Here is a 25006-nt window from a genome sequence, read left to right as displayed (position 1 = left end):
AAAAATATATTTTGAAATCGAATTTGGTTCTTAAACAGCTAAATAAAACAAATAAGCCTTTAGGACTGATATAAAACAGACCTGAACCCTGAAACCTTCAGAGCTGAAATCATCTGGAAATTTGTGGCTTGAGCACTAGAGTCCAAGAAGAAGAAGAGAAAGATCAGCTACAAACCCCCTTCTGCCTGAGTAAACATCCTACACATCAGCCAAGCACAGTTCACGAGACCTCTGAGACCAGCTACATTAATGAAGCTGAAGCAAAGCACAGCAGAGCGACAGGCAGAGCGCAGAGGACTCAGACTGCAGAATCAAAGGGAATCCAATTAAAAGGAGACAGGGTGCAGGGTGTGAATTACCCATTATCCAGGTTTTGGGAATGTATCCATGTGCATGCTTTGAGACGGGGTTTGACAAAGTTTTGCCAACCTGATCAATCTCAATAATTCATTCATAGCCATGCCACGTTAAAACTCAATCTCTCGGACGTAGCAGAGTAATCCAGTTTTCCATGCCTGCGGAATGCTTGCACTCGCTCGCAAAACTATTACAAACCTTCATGAAACAATGCATTGGGCCTCTGCAAGCAGAGAGGGGCTTGCCCCACTTTGTTCTGAAATATCAAGGGCCCAATCACGTCCCTTTCTGCCATTCAGCAGTCGAAGAAGTACAGTAACAATGAGGATAACAGTTGGAGGGATTAAAGTGCACAATTTTCAGTCAGTTGGAGATCAGTGGGTTGTTTTGGCCAGGAAATGTGAGTGAAATCCTGTCTCAGGCTTCACAACCACCAGTGCTTTCCTGTCACTCAAAGAGTCCATTCATTTCCTATTCCCATTCCTAGTATTTTGGCCGGGCTTTTTCAACCAGGCCTGAGTCATCTCCTGCACGGTGCACAAGAGACAAGAAAGACACCAGCTGAACACTGCAAAATATTTATTCAGGACGTATTTCCTGGGAGGGTGTTAGAATATCACTGGCTGAGACAATTAACACCTGGAAACTGCAAAACAGCAGCAGTTGTTTGTTAATCAGTGCTTTGTAAGGAGAGATGAGAAACAAACAAGCTTCCCATCTCCTCAGTTTCACTTTAAAGTCAGCTTAGGCTGTTGTACGTCAAAAATACCCTGGCCAGCTCTTTCCCAGGTGTTAACTGGAACTCACTGCTGTGCTAAAATGTCTCCGATTTATGCAGAGCTGTGTCACGTGTCCCCTCCATTTACTGACGAGAGATGGTAGGGCGAGCTGCATAGCTGTGAGATGCTGCTGTGCTAATCAGCTTGGCGTGATGCTCAGTTTGTTAACACTCCCGCCTCTTTGACTGTCTGACATGATTTCTGCTGACAATGTGGCGTTAATGTGTTTGGTAAACAATTAAAAGCTTTTTGAGCAGCGGGGAATGTGTGCCAAGCTCTCCTTGCGCTTACAATCACTACACAGTGATTAAACACACAGACTTAACAAGCGTCTACAGTGTGCTTCAAAAACGGGACCCTAACCTTGTGACACTGTGTCACGCACAGGCCTGCACGGACCGATACCACCTGCGGTACAGCAGAATTGACTCTAGGACAGTTTGAAATGAGATCCTGTAAGAAAAAAAATAATTTGCTGCATGTGTTTTAATAACATTCTGCAATAGTTTAAATACAGCTCTTGTCATCTTCTCTTGCTTATTTCGATTGGAGGGGTTTCTTACTGGTTTTGTTTAATCTTTCATGTAGAACGGAACAGCAAGACAACATCATAGGAGTGAACACAAGATTCACTTTTACAGAGGAGAGAAAGAGAAAAGGCCTTGAAGCTGGCATGCAGTATTTTAAATCCATCTGTTACTAGAAAGATACCTAATCCTGGTGATGGTTATAGCAAACCCGAACCCATCTTGGGAACACAGGGCAAGGGACTGGACTACACACCCTGGATGGGTATCCAGTCCATCACAGGGAGCACACAAACACACAGAGGGTCAATTAAGAGAGACGGACTCACCCAGCCAGCATGTCTTCAGGAGCTGGGAAGAAACATGAGCACCTGGAGAAAACCCACACAGACTCACGGAGAGCATGCAAACTCCACCCAAGAGACACCTCAGTCTCACCTGGAACCCCACGTATTGCCCATGTTCTTTATAAATACACTCTTGTACAAAAAATGAATGTTGTACCAAATGATTTGACAAACTATGTCAAATGGATCTGTTTTTTCTACCATAACACTCATGACAGTTGAACAATTATAACCAACCTCCATTCCCAAAGGATTTATTACTCTGTGATCCTACTGCAGAACACATTATGCAATCATGACCCTAAACACTGTAATATCGTGAATTTCATGCATTTACAAAGCGCATGAATTGCAACCATAAACATCCAAGAGACGCCAACTGTACAGTGGCACTGCACCAGGACCAGAAATTAACTGCCTCCCTGTCCTCACATGTACCAGATCTTTCACAATTAACTGTTTCTGTTACATCTGCACTGGGGCTGAGATTTCTAACTAAAAAATGGCAGGCAGATGGGTGAGATTACATACAGTTTAACAAAGACCTTTAACACAGGTGATTGATTTCAAGGAGTTGTAGGTAGTTTGTTCTTTCCTAACACTTTATTAGCGCAGCTGAATGCTTCCTACTGTTCAAACCTATGCAACTCTTCCAACAGCTCCTTTCCCTCTAGCACTTAAATAAAGCCTTTTAATGAATTGATCTGAATTGCTCTGTAATTCAGGAGTTAAGTGCTATATTTATCCTTAGGGGTAAAAGTGCTTAAAGGGGTCAGTGGTGTCACATCCCAGAGACACTGGAGATCAGCACTAAGCTGGACCACATGTGCTCTTGGTCCGACCTCCTGCCTGCTTGCTCCTGCCACATACCACCCTATCCCCCACCCCCCAACGCACATCTCCAATAAAAGGATTTGGGGATTTTGTTTTTAACAGGCACAGAAAGGAGTCTCACTCCACACCACATCAGAAATTGCCACAAAAAATCAACCTATTTGTTTTCCAAAACAACAAGAATAGATGCAATTACATCATGCCATACCATGCAACAGAACCAGTGATTCCACTCCTGTATAAAGGCACGTCAGTTACTTTGCAAACAGCGAGGTCTGAGCACTTTGCGAAAGTAAATGACAATGTAAAAAATACTTGAAAGCTCCAGAGGAAAGGTAGCAAAAAGTGGGATAGGCAGCAGCATTTAACAAATTTAAGCAGATTTTCCTTAACTGGCATGACTCATCACCTGTGTCCCTGCAACTCTCTGTTACCCACCTCAGAAGGGATCTAACCCACACTGGGCGCACAAAACGACACTGTCGGGCCCAAGAAATGCATTGATGCCACACAGTAAAGGGATTTCAGTACAATTCATTCTCCAGATTTCTGCAATATGGCGATGACAAGGAGTATGCACAGACCTTTTAGACACAAGTACGTCACAATGCATGACGCTTCAATTAAAAATAAACTTAAAGCTGAAAGCCAAAAAAAAAAAACACACCTTTTACTCCTGACCTTTCCGAATTCCCTCCGGTAATGCTGAGCGTGCGCAGAGCGGCGATGACGGTGGCGAACAGGACAGGAGAGAGAGGAAAGTGGAGGGAAAGTGGAGGCCAGTGGGCCAGTTGTTGTGGGGCTGTGGCCTGTCCCACTGTTCGTCTGCTACTAAAAATAGCTGGAGGGGAGAAAGGGAAGGGAGAGAGGGGGGCTGGAGGTGGAAAAGGGGGAGGCTGTTTTGAATAAATGGACTAAAAGTAACAAAGCCGGTTGTGGGGTTTAATGGGGGGGCATGTCAGCCCTGTGGAGCTGTGAACCGCCTATCAGGACCTTTTTCATTTTCCAAGCACGCATGTGTACAGTAGCACAGCAGTTTAGCACATGCAAAGGTGAGTGCTATTCAGACCCATGCTAAATGCTTGTTTGTTCCCCGTTAACTCCTTAGCATTATGAATGAACCCGAAGATAAATTTTAGAAAGAGAAAAAGAAAAACCCTCATATAAAGTTCTCTTCCCTGGACTGAGTGACAACGCTACAAGTGTCTTCAAGGAGTCCTGCTGAGCCACTCCATTCTTGCGGCACAGACAACACTGTGTGGCTTTTAATCGGCATACGGGACAGAATTATTTTTCAGCTCATCTAAACACAGACTACAAATCCTAGCTGATGCCAGAACGCACAATATCAGGGTTTATGAATGAGGCAATAAAGGCTCCTAGAGGCTCAAACCCACAAGCGTGGGTCTGCGCAGTCTGAAAGACACACACACACAGTCCATGGCTCAGCAGTGGATTCATTGAACTGACCCTGCTTGCCAGAACCAGGCCCTGAAGAATGTGGCTCTGTGAGGAGAGAAAACAGCTGGAATGAGAGAGGGAGAGAGGGAAAAAAATGAAGGCTGGGGGGGGGTGTCCCAGGGGGAGCCATGACTCCGAAAATACAGGAAGCTTTTCTGCTGTATGAGTTGGGGTGCAGTAAGGTTTGGGATTTTGGAAAGGGGAGGGGGGAGGAGCGGCACAGTTTTATTTACTGGGAGGATACAGGGAACAGGAGGGCTTTTAAAAGCAGCAGGGTGGATTTAATTAGCACAATGGTGTAGACGTAGCGGATGACTAAATAAGAAAATAACAAGAAAAGGCTGTGCCTGGTGGGGACAGCTGTGGCACATCAGCGGAGCTGGGGTTGGAGCTCAGCGGGAGAGGGGATACACCGCAGGCTGAGAGACCTCATCTCATGCACTGGCCAGGACAGCCTCATCCCATTCATGATATAACTCTTAGCCCCCGCAGCTGTGACGGGATTTAAGCGAACAATAATTATTGCTATCACATTAAAAAGCAACAGCCAGAGATGTGGTGTCGCTGCTATCCTGCAGCGTGAACGGATGCACAATCCCGTCTTTAACTTACATATTTACAGTTTTTAGCTTGACTTACCACTTTGTTTTGAAACATCATTTTAAAGTACCGTATTATGTAAGTTTACCCCTGAACTGAAGCTACAGGCAGCCCCTCAATACAACAGGGGACCTGATACAAGTATTCATAATCCTCACAGGCAATGTTAACCCAGTGGACTTCTCCTGAATGAATGGTAAAACATGAATTGGAGGATGCACGTGGAAGGTTTTTTTAAAACTGAGCACAGGAGTCCCAAAGGGTTGTGCAAGTGCGGACTCAGCACTGTGGCCACTTTGGTTGAAGATGATACATCCTTTCTTCTTCCTTCACGAAACAGCTGGATGGGATCCTTGGATCAACAAGCTACTAACTACCAAACTGAGTGACCTCCTCTCATTTGTAACCTGTCTTGTGTCTTAGTATATCCAAACTGCCAAACAATACAGACAAACATTAATGGAAATATCATTACATTAGAAGTAAATGACTAGGTTTCAGGACTCCCATCTCTTTTAATTATGGTGAAGACCCTGCAGGACATAGTGTCCATAATGTAATGATAAAGATTACCAACCAATCCAAAAGAGGCATGGCTGGGATCGTTTTTCAACTTTTGTTGACATCTGCCTTGTAGAACGGTTCCTGATCAGGTTACCATTGCTCATGATTATTGGTTCTGCGTTGACTTATGAAGATGCAAAGGTTGGGACAGACAAATTGACATTAGGACATTTGTGTCCTCACACAACAGAGCATAATACAACACCCGTTTCAAATAATCAGCAACACAGCATTTTATTCTTTCCTTTGAGTCTAATAAAGCCCTTTGGAGGCGTTTTTTTTTTAACTGGACTTGTATCAGAAAAATATTTTGATCCCAGCGTATTTCACTTTGCAATGTCAGATGCCAACAGTTTATAAAACCAAATTTCACAAGCATAAGCATATACGCAAGCTACACCAATGTCATATTGCTTAAATTAAACAACCAAGTTCCTAAACTTCTGTCGTGTTTTTAACCCATCAGTCTTCACCGAAAAGAGACTGGATGCAAACCTACAGTGTTTCAAAACAATTTGCTTTTAAGGGGTGTCTGTAGCAGGCAGCTCTAGTGAGCCCATCCCAGCGATGGCTGGTGCCTGTAGGGTTACTGCAGGGTGGTGGTCTGAAGTGTGATAGCGATCTCACGAACAGGTGCAGTGCTTGTGTGTGCGCTTGTGCACGCACCCCCTCCCCCACACACTCACAATCCGCAGCCCCAAGACACAAGACACACAGGCACAGAGGGTTTTTTTTACCACGAAACAGGCTGCCAAGAGCAGAGGAATTCAAACCACACTCTCACTCTTCGGCTCAGCCTCTCGCTGTGATAAGAGCACAGGCACAGCACCTGTATGGGGCTTTTGTAATTACAACACGGTTACATCAGAACAAAGAGCGAGGCCTTTCAGAAGCGCGGCAAATGCGCACCGACACGCACAGTTCTTCACTTTTCATGAATCAATTTTTATTTTTAAAGTCATTAAAAGGTACCTTCCCCCCAGATCTTCCTGGGTGCCATACAGTTTTCCCCTCAAGCCTAAGGACTTGTCAGTGGTACCAGACAGTCATTGGTTGTAAAGTCGGTTATAGAATAATCCATTTATTATCACTGCACATGACCCAGCACCACGGATTAACTAATAAGATAATTAAATTTGGTTAATGCATTTAACCAAAGCAACTTAAATGTGTAGCCATTTATAAACTAAGGCATTTTTCTGGAGCAAAGTGTGTGAAGGACCTTGTTCAAGGGTACAGCAGCTGTGACCCATCTGGGATTCAAACCCGCAGCCTTGCGAAAGTGTACTGCTACGGATGAAAGCATGGGCCAAATAAATGAATCATTAAGCACATGGCACATGGCTTGTGGGGCACAGCTACAAGTGTTAGACCTGCATGTCTCAGGACACGGGCGCCATGAAGTCGGGCGTCATGGGGCTTTCCCAAGGCAAATTTCATACACTTTCGTTTGTCCTTCTCATCTAGGTTTTTTGCACGGCTTTGAGAGCTTTCAGCATCTTCTATTTTACCAGATGTTGCTTTTGAATAGCCTACACCTTTCCAAGTGACCAGCAGGGGCACAGTTTGACAAACCACCCAAAAACCTGGAGGCACTGTCGATGGGAAGAATGGCGAGTGAAGAAACAACCAAGAGTCTATTCCCATTACACTATGATCCCAGTTCAAATGTGTGTGTGCTTGAGCACACAGTTCTGTGAGCTGCCGTGCTAAAACAGCAGGGGAAGCCAGGTGCTCTGGGGGAGGTTAAGCACATCACCAGAAAGTACAGAATCTTCTCTCAGTTCTAGGAAACAGCTTATCTAGAGCTGAACACCAATCCACTGCCTTGGATCCACTGCCCTGAGAGGGACCTCAGTTTGGTGAGCTGCCACCGCAACAGCAGAAGAGGCCCAGGAACAGCTGGATCCCCCGAATCGGCTCGGGGGGCCCATGAGGCGAGCCTGTACCCCCACCCTGAAAAAGCTCGTTAGTTGCCATTCCCTTTGAGATGGTTCTCTGGCAGGAGAATGTTTTCTGCGGCCATGTTTATCTATTTATCGCTGCGGTAGCTGAGGTCTGATACAGTACAGATCCTGCCTCGGTGCACCTGCGCTAGCGGAAGCCCTCGCTTGCTCTGTGTGACGAGCTCACACATCGCGCCGGTGCGGTCTGTGAGGCCTGCTCCAGCTGCCCCGTTCCCAGCTCCGTCAGACACCCCCTCCCCCCCCGAGCTCCTCGCGCTCAGCAACACCGACAAAATAGACTTCTTTCACCAGCCAGCAAAAGTGTTTCATGCAGTGAAAGGTGCTTTTTTGCCCAACATGACGTTGATAATCTGGAAGTGAGGAATTAAGAGAACTGCCATTCCCACAGCCTCTCCAAAGTGTTTGGCGTTGCCCTGACATTACGAGTCTGCTTTTCCTTCTCCTGACTTCAGAAATGCCTTAGTATCATGCACTTCATTAATTATGAAACTAAAATAAATGTCTGAAATGTACAAATGCTATATAACTGTATATTTTAAGTGTTGGGAATATGAAGACATTGTAAAAAACTGCAAGAAGGAATTTATTAAATGAATTTTTAAAAAGTTAAGGGGTTATTACAGCCCTTTTCAAGATGGTGAAAGCTAATTAAAATGGGAAGCCAGTAATCCGAGGTGTTAGCATGACTGTTTATACCACATAGCTCTCGTGAAGAACTGACAGCAAGACCAACCAATAACCTGTCTCTGTTCATTAGCAATATTAGATTTAGCTTCTTTTATTTTTACAATGGAAATCCAGTTTCGGACTGATTCAATAAACAGGTTGGTTTGCATTATCCATACCAATGCATTCCTTCACTTAACACATGTGCATCTTAAGTTCTGCAGAAGTTCAAACAGAATCTTTGCCGTGCAACATCATTAACATTGCAGTCTTACAGAATTAACAATATAACAATGACGCAATTAATGCAAGAAACTGAACTGTCCCCATGTGAAATCGAAAGCAATTATGTTTGCATGTCGCAAAAGTGTTTGTATGCTTTAACATTCAGGACCAGTTCCGGCAGGATCTATTTGACCCACATTAACTGAAGAGCTGTAGCAGCACACCAAGGGGCAGCAATTAAAAAGGGAAAATGGGAAGACTTTCTTTAATGCAACATTTCTGGCAGGCAGCTGTTCAGCAGCCCTCCACACCTATATCATGTGCACAATTCCACAAAAAAACTGTTGATCAATCATGTCTGACCTTTTTAAAAATAACTACATAACTTAAAACTCTACCTCTGATTTGGTGCAGGACTCATTCATGAAAATGTAACACTTTGTGAGAAGAAACACTGATTGCACATCTAAGCCTTGCATTATTACCCTGCTCGTATAAACATGTGAGATGAGTATTTCATCACTCCTGCAGAATTGCCCATAGCTGTTCTAGCCTTCTTAATGTCAAAGGTGAAGTTACTGTCAAACACAGAGATAAACGAGGTGAAACATCCAATCATGTGCAGCTGATATGCCCAAGAAGGCAAAGATGCGTATGTAGCAATCACTTAGACCTGAGATTGTGTTAAATCCTTCAGATTCCAGGTACAGAAAAAGGGCCTTATGCTGAACGTTAACGGTGTTGCTGGCCATTGCTTCGATGTATATGTTGGGCTCTGCTCCTGAGAGTAGCAAGACACACAGTCCTGGTGTTCAGTTTGCAAACTCAATTCTGATGAACATCAAATTAGCAAAAAGCAAGTATGATTCTTTGATTGTCAGCTCTAACATGTCAGCTAGATCGCTAGGTAAGGTGCAGCTGGACTCTTGACAGCACTGCTGTTCCTCTGGATAATTCTCGGTTTGATCGTTCTCAGCGTTTACATTTCTCAGGCACACAGTAGTTATCACAGCCTCCTCACCCTTAAATCATCACTTTATAAAAATATGGAACACACAACTGAAACAACACAATTGCAGTGGTATCAATTTAGGAAGTTAATTGGCTCAAATAGGTTAGGAATGGACAGCTGTGATCCATCAGCACTACATCCATTAAGGTGTTGGTAAATTTAATTTCAAATGACCACTTCAAATGAACTTTTTCATTGATCCAATCATCTGCTTAAGTCATTAAGGTAAAATTGACCACTTAATTTTAAAGTGTTTAGAAACGGACGATTTAAGGGTGATCCTAAGTTAGACTGAGGTACTAAACAGCAAATTAGGAAGACTACATAAAGTAATGCGTGTGTTAATATTTTAAGATAAAAAAATCAAATAGCTGATTGTTTTAAACTTTAAATCACTTTAAAAGATCAGCTTCCATGCTCCAGCCAGCCTGAACCCCCATGACCAAACAAAGTGGCAGTGAGGGGCAGCTAGCACCAGGGTGAAGGGTTTCAGAGATCTAGGCTACACCATCCAAATTAGGGAAAGGACTGAGAGAAGACGGGGGCCTGAATTCAAGACGATCTTGTTAACCCACTGGGGGATAAGGCCTTGCCCGTGGGAAAATGTTCCCGGTCTTCCTGGTATTGTAATTTCTTGTACATCTTCAACTGCAGTTCTGTGAAAGTCACCAGGTTCACTGCATCGTAAAATCACTCTGACAATATCTTGCTGCAATTGAATTTAAACACCAGGAATGGTGTAACAAAAAGGAGACAAGGGCTACTCCAGAGGGTAACTAGGTCATAAGTAAAACAGAACATTAAATTGCAATTAGTAATGTCACTTATGAGCATAATTAATGGGCTGCTGCACCCACTTCACTAGGAAGCTCCAAGAGCCATCTTAAATGGCAATTAAATTTGTATCTCTACAAATCAGTAGCATCCACAGCAGAAGATGAGAAAACACCAGCATGTCCAAAACATCTGCAAGTTGCAAACCCCAGATACTCACCAATTCTACAGCAATGCTGTGAAGTTAGGATGATGGGAAAATGTGTCAAGGGAAGGGAAGGTTTGCAGCGTGAAGAGCACCACCTACTGGTCTACTTATACCTTTCAGCAACAGCCTAACTAGGAGGCCTCACTGCATAATCATAACGAGACAGCTATACTGAGCTTCTTGAGCAAAGTAGCCTGGAGACTAACAGAGGAATGAGCTGGAGAGAAAACTAAATATGTCCTGACAAACAAGGCTTCCCGTGACTCAGTAAATAAAGCTACATATGTTTTAGATGGGGAAAAAACCTTAATTATCAAAAATGCAAGTGGTGTCATGAGAGGTATAGTGTTGTCATAGTTTAATGAAATGAAATAACACTTCAATTACTAATATTAAGACGTTACACAACAAGTTCAGTAGTGAGATTGACAAAGGGTGATGTACAATCACAGAGGAAGGTATTAAAGACCATCACTGAAATAGTGTTGTTCGAGACATATTTAATTACTCATACCTTCTCAAGCACAGACTCGTACAAATGAAGTAAAAGCAGCAAATTATCCAGGATGGAACTGCGATGTAAGGCCTGGGACAGCCTTTCTAAAGTCATATTACATACACCCTTCACTGTGACTACACTGTCACTCACTCCCTGTTAAAAATAAGTCTGAAAGGAAAATGTGAAAGACCTGAAGTTTGAGGTTTTAAAGGAGACGATACTGAAAACACTCAGAACAGCCCTGGACGCTTGGGGGGAGGGAGAGAAAGTGTGTGTCAGGGAAGAGAGTAGGGGGAGAATAATCAAAACAGGAAATGTCTTATGTTGGTTAAACATTCCATTTTTAACTTGCATATACAAACACGCAAAAACACAAATAAAATAAATAAGAAATTGAAATGCCAAGAAAGAGCCAGGGGAAAACAACCAAGACAAAAGAGTCTAAACCCAAGTGCCCTGCGAATGCACTTCCTTAAAAAGCAACTCTCACTGCCCATCACTGACTCACCAGCATGTTTTTCTCTCCTTAACTGCTGGGTTTCAGCTCTGAGACACAGTGGTGAAAACAGCTTGATTTTTTATCCTTTAGGGCACAGATGAGCAATCCTGGTATTGGACTGCCTGCAGGGTTTTATGCCAATTTAGGCTCTTAACAGCCTAAATCACTGTAAATTATTGGATGAGCAGAGCCCATTTAAGTGATTCTCTCAAATCCTCCAGCACTGAAGCTTTGAAGAGACCTAGAAAACTAGGAAACTGACCCTCCAGAACCCAGAACGGACAGCCTTGTCTTGGGGATTACCTAAGCATCAGCGAAGACAGAAGTGGAGCATTATGTGAGCAATAAAAAAAAATAATCATAAAACCTTTCCAAATATATACTTGTGCCTTTCCCTGCTCGTTAAGTTGCCACTAAAGCATAACGACTCCCTAGAACTGTCCACAGCACACAGCGCAGTCAAAGAAATGTTTTCGAAGGAGCCCTTGAAACAAATTGAACAACAAATGGAAATGAAGTTGCTCCTTTATGTACTAGGTAGGACATGACCTCATGTCATTGTAATGCCCAAGGTATAGTAGCTAGAGGTGTGTTCTGTGTGTAAGGAGACATCAATGAAGTCTTTTTATCATTCTTAGTTTTTGATAGATGTGTACAGTACTGTATATGTGAATGACGTTGTTATATGAGTGAAGAACAAATTGCAACATACTGAAAAAGGACTGGAAACGTGGCAAACGTTCATAGCCATGATATACTGTACAGTACCATGAACAGGAAAGTACACAGAGAAACCATGGCACAAACATGATACAGTGTATAGAGGCGTTGAAAACATGATGCTCTACTCACTGGGGAAAACCACTAAAAAGAAAAGTAAATGCATGGTAAAAATGTGGTTTAATGGCAAAGAACCCTGTAAACTTATATAGGTAAACAAACTTTTATGGATAAGCTTAGCTCCCCTGAACTCCAGTATGGACACATGACCACATATCAAGATAACCAGTCCCCTTATACAGCATTCATGACATGGAATTAAGTCATCTGACCTTTGCAGATAACTTCATTTCACACTTGCTGTGTAACCTAATAGACTTCTTCCACACAATGCACTGTAAGTGTTTCTCCTCAGATTATTTTTCACCATGACAACTAACCTTTGCACTTAAACAGCAACAGAAGGGAACTTAATTGCCTGGACGTCTACAGGGGAAACCGACAAGCTGATATAAAAAAAGACCTAAAGCAGATCCAGCTCCAAAATGAATGTTTGCATCTGAAAGACGGGAAGTGACATGGGGAAGATTAAGAGCATAACGGTGGGTTAAAAGATTACAATGCAGTACACGTTATTGTACTTACAGTTATCCATAAAAAACTTACATGATCATTCTTTATCATGTGGGGTAATTTGTTTTGTCCAAGCAGGAAACATAAAAGAGACTTTCAGTGGGTTTTTGAGCGGTGTAGCAGGCTGACAACCCCCCCCCCCACACACACACACACACCTCATCCACTACATCACCTTTTCCAGGGAAACAATAACAGGCAACTGTATGAGAGAGCCAGGGTTATTAATGTCCTGCATTCACACTTTTTGGACCAATGAGGAGGAAAAAACGACAGCATTCTGTCTGGGAGTCCACATCGCGGAGAGCCTGGAGCCCACTTACTAGAACGAGCCCAAGTCTATCACACATTGCGAAACGAATCAGGAGCGGGCAGCCACGGAGAAAGGGCATCCCGTTCCTCGCCATGTGCTGCATGCTGGAACTGGGCCCCAGCAGCTCTCGTCAACAACACTTCATGGACGGTCTCGACGGCAACCCATCCTGACTGGCGCGGACTGCTGTCTTCGTTGCTTATTTTCCTTTGCACCGGAGCAAAGGGCAGAGGAGTCACGCGTTGGTCACAAGCCCCTTGGCCACCAGCAGCAGCAGATTGACCTCCCCTTACTGCTTTTCTGTCTCAATGTTACTGCAGCATTCCCCTGCCTTGTGAGCGGGCCAGCGGTGCGCTGTGACTGTGTTTGCGCGGCGCAGTAATCACGGCTTGAGGAGATTTTTCCTATTCCAGGATTCCTATCTCCCCCCACACACTTCCTCCTGCTCTCCTAGCCAACGGCCCTTCCTCTGGGAGCCGGGCTGAAGAGGGAAGGGGGCAGCCGCTGAGACAGAGAGCGGAGAGGCAGGGAGCGAGAGACAAGCCAGGCAGGAAAGTTAAGGGATGGGGGGGGTGGAGAGAGAGAGAGGGAGATAGAGGGGAGAAGGAGAGGAACCGGGCAAGTCGCACTCAATGACTGGATCAGACGGAGGAGCCAGGAACTTGGGAAAGTGAGAAAAGGACAGAAAGAGGAAAATATAAACAGAAAAGTCAAAGGAGAGGTCGCAAGGGAGGGATGAGAGATGTGTGTTTAAGGGGGGGTGCTTAGTGTCCCAGTGGCCCGTGGATGGCAGATATAGAAGCATTCAAAAACAGTCACTCGGGAGAAAGCTGTTCTCTTCTGGGAATGACTTTTTGTAAAACGCAGAGGAGGAGTTAGGGCTATGGTCTTCCTATGGATCAAATCCCAGAGAGGGGAAACTGCTGCAGTACCAGTGAACCAGGTACAGTACAGCGCCCAGTATGCTCTAACAAATTCAACTGTATGAACCTATCTCTAACATCGCATGTTAAAAAAGTCAATTGAATTAGCTGTGGATAAAGCCTCAGACAAATAATACTCCCCCAAAAATGAAAACACGAAATAGACACATTTTAAATTCCCAAATTAAAACGGAGACAAATAAGAGCAGAGAGATGTTAGGCTTTGACACAGGTGACAGAGAGATACTGGGCACACGCCACACTGACTCTCAGACATACAGTATAGAGGAAGACCAAAAGCAAGAGGGGGAGAGAAATCAACAGTTACGACAGCCCTACTTGCATGAACCCCACTTAGAATAACACAAGAGAAAATGACAAGTAATACAAAATTGTAACATCAGACCAGAAGAGTATGACAGGATTTGGACAGGACTGGTATGCCTAACACTATATTGTTAAGAAATGGAATGCCAGTTCTTGTAATAAAGTACAAGGATAGTGCATAACATAGAACTATAGGCTGCAGCCCTGCCATGAGGTATCCTATTGTAGCCCCAAACTAACAAGGACACTGCTCTGTCTAAGACTACACACTGATCAATGCTTTCACTCACACTCATTTCTGTGCTTACCAACACAAACAGACACACAAGATTGCACTGGATTTAAAAGACAACAAGCATTTATCAAAGGACTGATTCCATATTACTCCTTGTGAGAACTGCCCTTTACTTTATTATCTTTCAACTATCCCCTACTTCTGAAAACACAGAAAGCAGTCTGTTTTTTTTTTAGTCAAAATTATCTCCTTTTTCAGATACAAAAATAAACAAAACGCAGAGCAAACCACAAAGCTATATTTAGGAACTTGTGTGAGAGGTTTTTTTAGGTTTGCACTCAGTGATGTTGTTTTTGTTTTCACTTAAGCGCTCTTAAAGGGTAAGACAGAAAGAGAAAAAAGAAAAGAGAGGGAGGGAGGAGAAAGAGAAATGGAAGCCAGCCGGTCCAATCGGGAATAGTCCCTAGGGCGTGAAGGAGTTGTTTTTCAGGCTGGGATTTAAAAATAGTCTGGAATTTAAAACAATGTGCTTTTCGGATCTTTGCTCTCTTCCCCAAGCGCAAAATCCAGTACAGGACAGGCCCTGTCTGCGGACCATGTGTGACACCGCTTGTCAGGTGTGGCAAGGTTCATGTTAGGAAACACTCAAGGAACAGAGTATCAGCTGTGCATTGAGTCTGAAATGCCCAAGCTAGAGCGTGCCCCTTCTGTGATCGCAGAGGCTGTGTTCATTAAAACCTCGCTGGTCACGCAGGATGCAACACCACAGAGTAGAAGCGGTTAGTGCTGCAGAAAACCTGCAGCCAGCTGGGCAGAAGTGCAAGTGGGCGAGACTCTTTTCTCGAGACCCGTGGCCACAAGGAGCGACAGCCGAGCAGGGTCTGCAGTTCTGAAAGGCTGTTCCTTCAGGGAAGTGGAAGAAGAGTGCACAAGAAAAGAGATCGAGAGAGCGCAGCACTGCAGCAGTGATCTGGGACAGATCAGTTCATCGCCTCATAGAAAAAGACATACTGTACAATGTAGCTATGTAGCTGGAAGTGATCTTTAGTGATCTTTTTTGTCTTAAAGAGATTGAGGTAAGAAAGATAGAGACAGGGGGGCATGAAAAAGGCTGAAGATGGATCTTTTTAGCACAGAGAAACGAGCAGGAAATAAAAAAAAAAGATGTAATACAGCAGTGATATAAGCGTGACGCCTGTGCACCAGCGATTACCAGAAAATGATATCATGAGACTAATTAACTAATTTTAGCATTTGAATGCTAAAAAAAACTAAGGCTCTAAAATAGCAACAAAAATAATGTCTACCAAGGCCTTACATTAAGCACATAATTTTCTGATACCAAAGAATAACTAAAAACCGCAGTCTTTCCAATCAATCCTTTGTCAACCACAATATCAACAATCTTGTCTGCAATCTCGGTCACAGCATTCTCGGCTATGCATTCTTACTGTGCTTCAGCAAAGTGGAGCAGAACGTGGAGCAGAACCCCAATGCCTGCTCTGAGCTCGATGTCTGCAGTGTTTCTACAGAGGACTGGCCACTGACGCAGCATGTAAACCTTGGCAGCGGATTGAATTAGCACTCACCAGCCTCTTTATTTCTTTAAATGTACTGTTTTGCTTTCAGAAGATTTTTTGTGGGCACTGGAGGCCTAGAGTGCATTACGTGCACATAAAAGGGGAATTCCACCAAGTGACTTCAGGACCGTGGTAACTAATTTATATAGATCATTTTTTGTTACAAACAGAATTGTCTGCTAAAAAAACAAACTCAACACCCCTTCACAACAAGGCTCCCGCAGCAAAACACACAACCAATTAGAAATCGCAGGGCCAGGGCAACCTACAGTATATGGAAACCCCGTGGAAGTGCATTTAAAACTAAGAACAGGAGGCACTTAGGGTGTAATGTGGAACAACCCTCTCTGACATTTGACACCTCCTTAATCACGAGCCACACTATGGTTCAGAGATACGAGCTGTGGACCTGTTTGCGTTCCGCACTTAATCCAGTGGGGTCTAACCATCTTTACCCACCCTGAAAACTATCCTGTTTTCCCCCGTAAAGCCCCAGTAAGCATGAAGGAAACCAGAAAACCAACAAGCTGTTAGAGGTTAGGATTTCTTTGTCCTTCAGTTTTAACAGAAGATGACTCAAGTCATCAAGTCAAATTGCCTGCTGTCAGTTACTGTAGCTTTTTCTTTAAAACACGAGAAGAAGATGGAATAAAGGACACTAGGCATGTAGCTTAAAAGCACAGGGGAGGTACAAAACACAGCTGTGAATTTCCCCTGGCAAGTTTCTACTTCTCTGAGAAAGAACAGAGAAAGGTGCTGCAAAAGTAGGTCAGTGTGACCACAGGCAGCCAGCCCCAGACATAGAGGTCTCAGTCAGTACAGGTGTCCTGGAGAGCAGCTGTCACCATAGCAGGGTGCTGTGGTTTTACAAGGAAGCCCCTTCGCAAAAGTCTCATTGCTCCTGGCCTGTTAATGACACCAGAGCTCTCAGAGCACTAGAAACCCATAACTTCAGCCCCACCTCACAGACTTTAAGAAGGGCCTCAAACTGGTCACCTTAAAAAAATTAATGTCTGCAACGTGCTGGCTGTACACAATCGGTTGAGAATTACAATGCAAGAAAAGGTTCAAATCTGGATGAAAAAACACATAATTATGTTTAACTAGTTTTTGGTGGCTGACGCTGCAGAACAACGGAAGAATGATCACAAGGGGATCTCTGAGTTTCATACGCTGAGCTGAAAGAAATGAAAAGCCGGTGATGAAGAATAAGGAATGAATAAAAACTGGGTCAGCATCACCACCCGTTAGAGCAGACCACAGCTCTTTTGAACATGGGTTACTTCTCTTGCCTCTGTTCAGCAGAATTGAAGCTCAGCACTTTAAGAGCATTTGACAATATAAATGCCTCTGATGGCTCAAGGCAAAGAATTTTCCTCTCTCATGCTTTACACACTATAGCTTTGTCACCATAAAACTGTCAATGTTCGTTTTAAACATTAAGGACCCTTAAGAGAGGGTCATCACCTGTTAAGCTACAAATCACTGAGAGTTTTTCAAAAAAGGGTGTCTGCCGAGATGGAGAAAACGCCTGCTGCCCTTGGCTCAGAGACTAAATATCAAGAAGATGAAGTCAACCCCAGTAGGAGTTTCAACACAGCCTGCAACCTGACTTAGGCAAAGGGACCAGGTTCAGAGGCAGGGCTTTAAACAGTAGCTAGGGACCAAGAGGTCATGGCTGTCTGTGTTAACTTCAGTTCCAGCTGAGCACATATGAAAGATCAAATGAAAGGACACAAACCAGGGGAGGATCCCTGGGTTTCATCTGTTTCTTGAAAGATATCAAGTGTCCTCAACAAGATAGCTGGGCAGCTTGCTCCATACTTCCACAACTCTTGATGTAAGGTAATACCTCCTGGTCTGAGTTTTGAATGCACCTCTCAAATTTATATCAAATCTTCTCTACAGAACTCAGTTCTAACTACACAGGCGGTAGTGCAATAGTTGTTTCTAGAACATCTAAGTAGAAGAAGGTCTGTTTATGTGTCCCACTATCACAGAATAGGAATAAAAGCAGGAGTTGGGACCTGCACAGGCTTCAGTTAAAGCTGTGCAGAAGAATCAGGCTTGTTCTGCCCTCTGACGTTTACTGAAACAAAACTTTTACCTTTGGCACTCTTACAGGTGAAATTAGACATCTTTATTCCACGAACCTTTCTCTTTCAGTGTACCTGAGTGAAACAGCTATAGAATAAGTTTGTCAAAGACATTTAGTTTTCCAAAGGCTATTTAAAAAAAAAATGAATCTGAAGGCGTTTCCCCTGAAGTCAAGGCCCCACTACCCTGTTTTAACAAGGGGACAGGGGACTGAAAATCTGTTTTTGGCTTATGTTAGCCAGACTGAGGGTGTGTGTATTGGGGGGGGTGGGGGCACAGCCAGATTTTGGATTCATATAAAGTCTGGGCCCTTGATTGAAAGCGAGTGTGCTCCCAGGCCATCTGTTCGTCTGCACAGACATTTTGTTGGTTTCGGCTGTAATAAGAAACAGGGGAGATACTTGGGTTTGACCTGCCTGCCTCCTTTGTTGGAATATGCTTTGTTACTTGATTTCTGCATTTCATTCTTAATGCGCATTCATTCTTAATGTGACCTGATGATGGCGATGGCGAGTATTGACCCCCCCCCACACACACACACACACCCCACCTCTTCTTTTCCTCCTGCTATCAAGGATCCAGCCTCAGTCTCCCCACTGCAGATACTCTGGCACTTCCACAAGGAGACATATGGTAGCATTTAGGAGGAAAAGAAATACAGAGACGAGTCAAGAAATTCCTTGGGATTTAAGACTTATTGATGGTAAATATCCAGATCTCACCAGAAAATAAATCTCGTGTTCCATTTAATCCTCCCTGTTAAGACAGGGCTGTGTTTTTTCTCACAGGGCAGGGGCAGGGCGGCACAGACAGCCCCACTGTTGACCTCATGCAGTTGCATGGCCCACTGGTGCCCATGCATGCTGCAGGAAGAATGAAGACCCAATTAAAACTTTACAGCCATCTGTCTTCCATAAAATAAATATTTACTGTACATGCAATTCGTCATCGAGAGCAACAGGATACCCTGCCATGAGGGCGTAGGGACTCAACGTCAGGAGTTCATACCAGAAACTGAGCATCCAGTTCCAAAACAGAGCTGCAGGCGCCTTCTGCTTAAGCATTTGTGTGATTGTGCGCATGTGTGAAGGGAAACCTAAAAAAACACCTTTTAACTCGAATATGCTCAGCACCATGATGACCTGAAATCTCTTGGTTAAGTGCCATCTGCACAACTGTGAAAAAGAAAAACAGGACGTTTTTGCTAAATGCAAAATAGATTTTACCTCTTTGTTTTTCTGTACTTGCTGAAGTTCTCACACTGTCTTTTGCTTTATTCACAAGCCCAGACAATTGTTTGTTTAAGAACTTTAAGGAACATAACAGGAACATAATACCATAATTTTATTTATAGGCACTTTTCAAAGACTTCAAAGCACTGTACAATAGTAGAAATGCAAATCAATAAATTGACCCAATAAAATAAAGAGTAAAGTAAAATTATATTTTAAATGTTTAGAAAAAGCGCTGGTCTGTAAGCATGTTTCAAAAATGACAGCTGTAGAGTAAACTTATGGATGTGAAAAAGCAGCCTACTCCAATTTGGTAAAGATCTAACAGTTGATAATACAGTATTCTATTTTTAAAGACTAAAAAAAGGGCTTTCAAAAATTTCAATTAAATTTCTGTCAGTGCTTCAAAAAATGCTTAAGAAAATAAAGCCAAAACATCCTTCTGACACTGCCTGTTCTAAAACTTGTCCAACGTTTTGAAACGTGACCAGCGTTGATAATTGAGTGCGACCGGTGCATCTGAAATGCAACGAGATTCTGAACGTGCCGCTATCCTTCCGTATTCCCAAGACAAGGAGTTGTTCACAAGACCGCAGTCTCCATTTTTCTACTTTTTTGCAGACAAAGAGCGGGCCAAGGAATTTGCAAGCTCAGATAGGCGAGGAAGAAAAAGCCACTTATGTTACGAACGTCTTCGATAACCTGAATGCCACGGTTGTGACTCTGTGCACAGGCTGGATAGGAGCTGAAGGGTGCCTGGGAGCTATTCTGATGCACTGACACACACACACACAAAAAGACGCTGCAGCTGGATGTGGGGTCTGCGAGCTCCGGGCAAACAGAAAAAGGTCAAAAACACCCAAATAATTCCAGGGCCCCAGCGCGGGCTTACTGCTGAAAGCAGCACAGAGATGTTATTCAGCAGCAGCAGCAGTTGTTCAGTTGTTCCTGTGGCTCTCTGTGTAATACTAGCTGGCCTGATATCGGATCCTGGGGCGCTTTCCTTTCCTCGGAAAAGGGGGGAGCAGAGGGTGGTGGGGGGCTAGAGGGTTTGGTCACGGTCCCGTGTGGGAATATTTAATAACAAACATTAAAAATACCACTGAAATCCTTTACCGCATTCCCACGGTCTGACTATATAGCTGGTCTGACAGTGTGGATATAAATACCAAGGCCTGGCCGGGCTCCAGACAGGGCTGAGGCAGAGGGGAGAGGAACACCGACACGCTGATAGACAGGCTGACACACAGACGAGGCCTCCCGCGGCAAGGCCTGACATTTCCACTGCCCCGCACACTCATTCCAAAACTATGCTCCCATTCCTCACTCCTGATACACACTTACAGCAAAGTCCTCCCTATTGTTTTGATAAGAACATTTTCAGCTTTACTACATATAAGAAAATGCAGTCAAAGATCAAATTTAACAGCTTTTCCCAGCATTAGAAAACACTGCGTTTCCGTGCCTTCATAAAACTCAACTGTGGCTTGTATGCCACCTAAACTACACCATTATACTGTATAGCCATACTATCATTTTCATTGTTTAACCATAAATATTACACTAAAGCACACTTCAATATATTGCCTTGCTTGTGTTTGATTATACCCCAGCACCGGAATAAGATAAAAAGCTTGCATTGTATTTCAATCATATGTATTGAAATCACACACATATTGCAGTCCAGATTCCTATGCGCAATAATTCATTGTCTTATTATAATATGGACCTAAACTTGTTTCTTTTACACCTCAATTAGTTAAAGTGGCCGGATAAGCATTTTCGCTTATTATTTCACAACAATGCCAGACGTAGTGCTTGTAGTTCAAGCAGGCCTGCTATTCTGCGCAGAAACAGTCCAGCTCACTGCGGTCCCCAGGCTCTGCGAGACTTTCTGTGCATCGCGAATACTCAGTGACCCAGCTCCACAGGGGGGCCACTCCATTCATGCCACTCTTGTTAGGGCTTATGCAGCTCCCAACCCTCCCACTTGGAGGATTAAGAAAAGCCTGACATCTCTCACACACGTTTGGAACAACGGCACATTTTCCCATCCCGCAGCCCTGGGCCCTGCCTTCACCTGCGCTGCCCCAGCCCCGAGGTACAATGGGAAGAGGGCCCACCCCTTCTAAAGTTTTACGACCACGCGGGATGGTCTAAATCGTGGGCAAAAGGAGAGGTGCAGAGAGGCACAATGCACACAGGCCGAGAGCAGTGTGGCAGCAGGAAACAGGGTTCACAGGGAAATAATGGTGAAAGGATGGGAGTTGCTTGGCAAAAGCAGGAGAACGGCACCGTGTGCTCTCAACGCTTTTACCGTGGTGAAGAGCTAACACCTACCTACCTCACTTACTCCCCAGAGGGTGGCTGGCTACCCTTGCCGAGGCTTGTCGCTGGAAAATATCCCCTTTACTGTCCACTAAAACTGTTCCACAAACATTTGAGCCTGCTCTTGACAACACTTCGATATGTTCTACTCACATCAGACTTGCTGTACCACCCTGCTGGCTCGTCAGATGGCGGAAGCTGAGCCAGGCCCTGCAGGGATAAAGTGCTGTGAAAGTTGCCTTCCTTCAGGTGAGGAGCTACAGTAAATCAAGGGCCCGATTGCTTGGTCATGAAAGAGTCTCATGACGCCATTTGTCATGTTTGAAGAGGAGTTTCGGCTCTGGTGTCCTGATTAAATTCCAATGTGGGCTTGTACAATCTGGCCTTCCTAAAGTCCCACTTTAATTCCCTTCATATTGTGCACCTTAAGCTCCACTATAGTGAAGGGTTAAGCGAGCGCCCCTGAGTGTGAAGAGCTTTGGCATCCTTTGAGATGACTAAAAATATAGTTTTTATTCTGTGTTTTCACTGTGATTGAATAGATCTAGCTAGGCTTTAGCTATACTGCTTCAAGATTCATTAAACAGATATTATTATATAAATATTAAATACTATATAATAGTGTATACTATAAACATACCCTATAATAAAGAATGTCTTCTTTTAGTGGATTGTGCAGCTTTTTTAAATGTTCTTTATGTGCATATGAAATTCAACAATCGGATCCCTGTTCTGTAGAATGAACATACTCTGTGGAAAGAACAGACAACCTCTTAAACCGTTAATTTGCAGAGACTTGGGACACATGAGTTTGTGATTGAGTAAGTTAATTATTTCAATTGAATCAGGAAGACCCCACTGTGTTCACTGAGAGCTACAGGGAGCCAGGAATTTGCATTTCAAATAATCACTAAATCACTCAGACGGACACATCGCTTGCTTCAGTGATTCAAACAAAACCGATCGATGACCCATAAAACATGCTGGTTTGTGGCTCTTCGGGACCAAGGGTGACCTCCTCCGATCTATCGCCAGCTCATAGGCCATTGCTTACTTTAGCCCATTTTCTCTGTTTCTCAGGTTGCGTTGGGCCTAAATCAGGGATAGCGGTTAACCTCGACTCTTCCATCCCATGCAGGACTTGTAACCTTTCCCGAAAACGAATGACTGAAGTGATCCTTAAACTGCTTTATTAGCCCAGATGCCGGAGGACTAGCTGGAGCAAAGACATGGAATGGCAGTGGCAAGGGTGACTACCCCAGGTCTGAACTGACGGCTACTACAGATGGTTCATTAAAGCGAGACACTCCAAAGCCGCGAGTTGGATATTTTAAGGCGGGGCTCGAGGCGATTTGAAGGTTTGGTTTCACTGAGCTTCGCAGCACGCCTGCCTTGATACCGTACCGCGCTTTACTACGGTAAACGTTCAGACGCGGAGTCGGCAAGGGCGGCAGCACGGTTAAAAGCCACTGTGCAAACGCGGCGCACTGTCACTACAGAGGGGCGGGCGGGGCTGAACAGCGGCGGGAGGCCAGGTCCCCGGGGAGGTTAAACTTATAGAGCCACGACAGGAAGCGCTCCTGGAGGCGACTGGCACGCCGCTCGGCTGCATTCTCCACAGGAGTCCCTCGTCTTTCATGAAGAAGAAAAGCACTCAAGATATCCCACCCCCTCCCTGCCCCCCGAGCAGAAAACAAAGATTTCCAAGTACAACTTGGCTCTTGTGGCTGGGGGGGGGGGGAGATATCTTGCAGTACAAGCGGCAAACAGGCAGAATAACAAATCGCTTTCCTCTCAGGAAATATTTTCGTTCTAACTCCAGCCTTTTCTATTATTTTCTCAAGGAGACTTTCCCCCTGACTTGAATGGAAAGCCAAAAAAAGGGGGGGCTGGGGGGGAAGCCAAGCTGTTTTTCTTTCCTTTTTTGAAACAATGTGCCGCTCGAGCCGCTGGATGGCTGAGCGCGGCCGTGTCTGCGCGGAGCTCTTCCTGTAGGGGCAGCAGCGGGGCTCTGGGAGAAAGACACCACGCGTCTCGCCGCTGAAGCAGAGCGGGTGGCTCCCGCTCCGAGTCGCTTCGCGTTTGAGATTTGATATTGGATTTGTGCGCTGGTATCAGTCTCCTATGCTTCTATCTCCTATGCGTTTGCCAAGCCTGGTCATGGCCTCCTCACTGCCGTGCTGCGAGCGTACAGCTCAGCTGACTGTCACAAGGGTTGCAGTTAATACACCACAACTCTCCCAATAAAACAGCTTACCTGCAGACCACTCCCGTTAAGGATGACCTTCTTCTCTCTGGTCAGTCCTAATCTGATCCTCTTGCAGCAGGCGAGTCACGGTCACTCTGGGTTTGCGGCAAATCTCGGTCACTGCCTGAATTTCTACGATACAGAAATCAACCTTAATGGCCCTCTACAGCAGAACAAACAAGGCCAAGACTGCTGGGCTCTGGTATTAGGAGAGAATCTGCAGCTCCCCGTAAGGACAAAATCATAAAGTCTCCAGGCTTACGTCTCCTTGATCTGTCTGTGGTAAGAAAAATCTAACGAAAAAAAACCCAGAGTGCTAGAGGCTCAAATTGTCAAAACAAGCATTCCGCCAAAAAATGAATAATAATGAGCAGGATTAAATAAGAATATTGTTGCACAACATACAAATCAAGAGCAGTTGCTAGCTGCTATTCATCAATGAAATACACACATTTCAGAAAAACAGATTATTAACAGAAATCATCTAAAAATGGTTTTGCCAGTGTTTACAGAGAGAGGGAGAAAAAAAGTTTTAGCACAGGATAGCCTCACCCAAAGCTGAGAGAGTGATTGCAAGTTATTAAGCGTTTTCCCGGGTTAACTAATAAAATGTCTCTGATTAAGCCGCTGCTGGCATCTTTTCCACGACTTACTGAAAATAATGAAATGCTGCAATCCCTTCATTTTTCAGTTGTGCGTCAGGCTGTTACCACATCTTTTAACCTTTCCATTTTCTAAGAGCCAGCGAGCGCTCCAGGACTCGAGCTGTAACCCCTTCTCTCCCGGCTGCGTCGGCCAGACACCTCCTACAGCCTCCACCAACTCTGAACAAGTGCCGCAGAGCTGCTCATTACACGCTGCATTCCTAAACTGTGTTTTCTGTTTGTTGCACCATTTACTGGATTATGCTTTTCACTGTGCTTCTGTAGACCGGTTTTGCACTGCTTTCACTTTTCAGCAACTGTTTGGAAAATCAGTCACCTGGTGTGAAGCAATCAACTAACTTTTATTTTAATAATCTTGGCAAAACCCTTACAAGGCACACAGCTGA

The 25006-nt window shown here is 44.3% G+C and overlaps 1 protein-coding gene across 3 annotated transcripts in view; it reads right to left on the bottom strand.

Annotated features, from left to right (window-relative positions):
• Positions 1 to 24063, bottom strand: part of hdac7a (histone deacetylase 7a) — a 131643-nt gene extending 107580 nt beyond the window's left edge. Inside the window, exons 1-2 of one of the 3 annotated variants that reach the window (XM_069182906.1) lie at positions 23965 to 24063; positions 21861 to 21917 (exon numbers count right to left, since the gene is read on the bottom strand). The gene's annotated coding sequence lies outside the window, so the exon portion shown is untranslated. The remainder of the gene's footprint in view (positions 1 to 21860; positions 21918 to 23964) is intronic. The other 2 variants (XM_069182859.1, XM_069182948.1) reach the window with 2 other exon arrangements.
• Between the last annotated feature and the right edge of the window lie 943 nt (positions 24064 to 25006).

Source organism: Lepisosteus oculatus, chromosome 1 (genome assembly GCF_040954835.1).
Source record: "Lepisosteus oculatus isolate fLepOcu1 chromosome 1, fLepOcu1.hap2, whole genome shotgun sequence".
In the NCBI taxonomy this organism is placed as follows: Eukaryota; Metazoa; Chordata; class Actinopteri; order Semionotiformes; family Lepisosteidae; genus Lepisosteus; species Lepisosteus oculatus.
This window is presented reverse-complemented; position numbering and strand designations above follow the sequence as displayed.